Source organism: Sapajus apella, unplaced genomic scaffold (assembly GCF_009761245.1).
Source record: "Sapajus apella isolate SASKATOON/1434 unplaced genomic scaffold, GSC_monkey_1.0 scaffold66, whole genome shotgun sequence".
Lineage (NCBI taxonomy): Eukaryota > Metazoa > Chordata > Mammalia > Primates > Cebidae > Sapajus > Sapajus apella.
The window spans coordinates 5,941,341-5,945,361 of record NW_022437006.1 but is presented as its reverse complement, the minus strand read 5'-3'; the positions used below and the strand labels follow the sequence as shown (position 1 = coordinate 5,945,361).

Below are 4,021 nucleotides of genomic sequence, written 5' to 3'. Positions count from 1 at the left end.
TCTTTTTTTTTTTTTTTGAGACAGTATCTCACTCTGCCACCCAGGCTTGGAGTGCAGTGCTGTGATCACTGACCACCACAACCTCAACTGCCCAGGGCTCAGGTGACTGCTACTTCAGCCTCCCAAGTAACTGGGACTACGTGTGTGCACACCCAGTCTGGCTAATTTTTGTATTTTTTGCAGAGACAGGGTTTTGCTATGGTGCAAGGTTGAAACAGGGTGGTCTCGAACTCCCGGGCTCAAGTGATCTGCCTATCTTGGCTTCCCAAAGTGCTGGGATTATAGGCATAAACCACCATACCCAGCCTCATATTTTACTTTAAAATTTTCAATCACGATAAACGAACGAAGTAAAGATTATACAACAACATTCTTTAATCACAATATAGGAAAACTAACAATAATAAAAAACCCAAACAACAAAAGTCTTTACCTCTTAGAAATTAAGATATTCTTTTCTAAACAACTTGGTTCAACTAAAAAATATAAATAAAAAATGTAGAACATTGAAAAATAATTGTAACAAAAACTTTGTGTAATAGAAACTATAAGAAATAGCTAAGCAGTACTTAAAGGAGATACAGCCTTAAATAAACAACAGAATGAAACAAAATCAAATTAAACATTCAACTCAAGAAGTTTGAAAAAGACAACAAAATAAATGAAAAGAAAGCACACAAAAATTCATAAAGATATCTGATGAAATTAGTGAGTTAGAAAACAGACACAGCAACTGGTAAAATCAAAAGTTTGTCCTTTCATATAAATAATAACTGAGATAAACTGAAAGCTAATGGAAACAGGAAAAAGTGAGAAAGTACACATATAAAAATTAGAAACAAGGGGCAAATTGGCACAAAAACAAAGTAAATTAAAAGGCAAGAGAATACTTTGCTTAAGTCTCTGCAAACAAATTGAAAAATTTAATGAAGAAAGACAAATTTCTAGGAAAATGTATTTACTTATTAGAACCCCAGAAAAGGTTGAAACTATTAAATGACCAGTTTTTATGGAACACAGAAAGTTATCAAAGAGCTTTCCCTTGGAAAAACATCCAGAGAAATCTACCTTGCCCTTAAAATGCAGGTAATTCCACTGCAATTTAAACTGTTCCAGCTCATAGAAAAGCAACGATCACAAGCATCACAAATTCTGGCAAATAATGCACAAAAACAAAACTTTGGATCAACTTCACTTACAGATGTTGAGGGAAAATCCTAAGTTAAATATCAGCCAGAAGAGTTCCACAGCACATTAAAATAATGAGATAACATGATCAAAGGAAGTTTATTCCAGGCAGGCAAAAGAGTGGTTCAATAGGAGGAGAAGTCATATGACCATCTCCACCTAAGCTGAAAAGGCATTTGAAAAAAATCAACATTCATTCTTGATAAAGACATCCAAAAATGGAAAATAAAATAGAAACTCTAGAAATAGATCTAAGTATACAGATGTCCATAGTGTATGCTAAAGGTGACATCTCTAGTCAGAGATGAATAATAAATGGTGTTGAGGCCATCACTGAAGCAGTGGCATCTGAGTCTTTATTTATAACTTTTATTTACATTTTATGTATATGTTTTATGCATATGTATGACCCATTCAAAATAAAATAATATACAATGGTGACAATTCTGCTTTAACAGGCTAAAGGGCTTTTTGGCCATTACAAAGCTTCCTTTATTTATGAATAAATGGGCTTGTTATCCAATACACAAGCAACTCCTACAATCAGTAAGAAACATACAGGAAATCCAATGGGAAAATAAGCAAGACACACAAAAAGGCAATTCATAGAAGGCTATTAAGTCTATAAAGAAATCTTTGTCCTCACCATTAATCAGATAAATTAGAACCACACAGGAATACTGGCTTATCTGCCTGGCAAAAACTAGGAAGGTGAAAAACAGCAAGTGCTGATGAAGGATGTGAAGAAACGAGTTTCAAGAGGGCAGGGACATTGTCAGCATGCTCTTCCTTGAATCCCCAGGAGAACTGATTTTTGCACTTGTGGATGCCAGTGTGTCCACACCTCCCTGGGTCTGTCTTCTTGGTTGGTCGCCCTCTGAACTGATTCCGGGCTTGGGCATGACTTGTTTGGCTGCTGGGAAAACAACAAATATAATTCAATTAGAGATTTGTAATGTTTGTGCTTTAAGGCTTGTCCTCTCATGCTGCTCTTTGGACCCTGAGACTGCCATATGAAGAAGCCCAGACAAGCCTCCTGGACGATGAGAGACCCCATGGTGCAGAGATGAGCTGTTTCAGCTGAGGCCCCAGTGATATGATGGAGCCAGCTCCCCACTGACCTGGAGGCTGATGTGTGGGAGAGAGCGCCCAGCTGACTAAGATAAAAAGTGCTTAATCGTATTTTGCTGAATGAACAAATCTGTGATTTAAAGCAAAGTGGAACAGAAAAATTGCCCAGCTACAGAGATCTCAACTATCGAGGACAAAGGTTTGCAACCATTAAAAAAATTCAAAGACCATCCTATGGATTTGGAAGAGCCACTGGCTTCCACAAATGCAAGTTTGTTCATTCAGCGCACATAGTTGTCATTGGGGCAGTGGTACACGTACCACAACTCTGCGTGATGAATCAACATTGTATCAACCTGTGACCACTATGTATCAACATGTGACCATTGGGAAGGAGATTTAATAATCATTCAGATGCATAAATTCTGGTGTTTAAAGAAATGCAAATCTAGCTCATTGGTTAAGATTAGTAGGAAAATCCATAAACTGGGTTTGAAATGTTATTAGTTCTGTGACCTTAGGCTCACTAGCCTCTGAGTGTCTCACTCAGAATGGAGATAATAATACCTGCCTTCACCAGGCGCGGTGGCTCATGCCTGTAATATCAGCACTTTGGGAGACTGAGGCGGGTGGATCACCTGAGGTCAGGAGTTTGAGACCAGCCTGGCCAACATGGTGAAACTCTGTTTCTACTAAAAATACAAAAAATTAGCTGGGCGTGGTGGTGCGTGCCTGGAATCCCAGCTACTCAGGAGGCTGAGTCAAGAGAATTATTTGAACCTGGAGGCAGAGGTTGCAATGAGCCAAGATCGCGCCACTACACTTCAGCCTGGGCAATAAGAGTGAAACTACATCTCAAAAACAAAAAACAAAACAAAACCTGCCTTGACAACTCATAGCTTTGTTCTGAGAATTTTATAAGACAGCGGAGTGAGTGCGATTTGTAAAGTGAGAAGCTACACCGAATAATGGAGAGGCTGATGCACCTTTTACCCACTGGCACCTCATGCCTCATTCCACAACCCAGGGAATGTACGTTGGCTTTACCCTTTATTTAATTTTCCCTGAGGCCATGCCGAGCTCCTTGGGACCTAGTAGGCCTTTGAAAAGCTTCTGTTTTTATTCATTGTAACTGTCAGAGGCAGCCATGTAGAAACTAACCCTGTTACAGAATGTCTTCTAATTTGGTAAGGAGCTTAAATGACGTGAAGGGGGGAATAATGAATAGAGCAACTGGTGAGCAAAATTAAATTTCTTGCTCAGGCCCCTGGCTGGCTCTGGTGAACATTCACATAACCGAAGTGTTCGTGCTAGGAAGGTCTCTTGTGATTAAAGGAATATTGAAGAATATTTATTTCATAAAAGAGATGACATTGTAATAAATGGTCCCAGGCCTGCACTCCCTTTGGATAGAAATGCTCCGTTAGGCAGAGCCCTTGGAGAGATTCACTGTTTGGTGGTGATATATCAAAAGCTGTCTCTTTATTAAAACTCCATACTGAGGTTGTTCTATGTGCAAAATTAGTTGGTTTAACTGTTCAGTGTTTTTATCTGTGCTAGTGTTTTTATCACCAAAGCATAGGTCATGCTGTCTACCGTCTCACCCAGAGAAGGAGACCGTTTGGCAACATGACTGCTGGTTTCATCTAGCCTCAGTTTAATAATCCCAGTAACGGGAGGCAGAGGCTGTGCTACCAAAGGCACTCCTTTGGTAATTGTTTAAACAAAGCACCCATGTTTGTTCTTGTTTTTTTCTAATTCT

General features: G+C 39.1%; 1 long non-coding RNA gene across 2 annotated transcripts in view; it reads right to left on the bottom strand.

Annotated features, from left to right (window-relative positions):
• The window catches only part of LOC116530309, a 26,670-nt gene extending 25,008 nt beyond the window's left edge, over window positions 1-1,662 (bottom strand). Inside the window, exon 1 of one of the 2 annotated variants that reach the window (XR_004259937.1) lies at window positions 1,200-1,662. This is a non-coding gene — a long non-coding RNA (uncharacterized LOC116530309). The remainder of the gene's footprint in view (window positions 1-1,199) is intronic. The other variant, XR_004259936.1, reaches the window with a different exon arrangement.
• Between the last annotated feature and the right edge of the window lie 2,359 nt (window positions 1,663-4,021).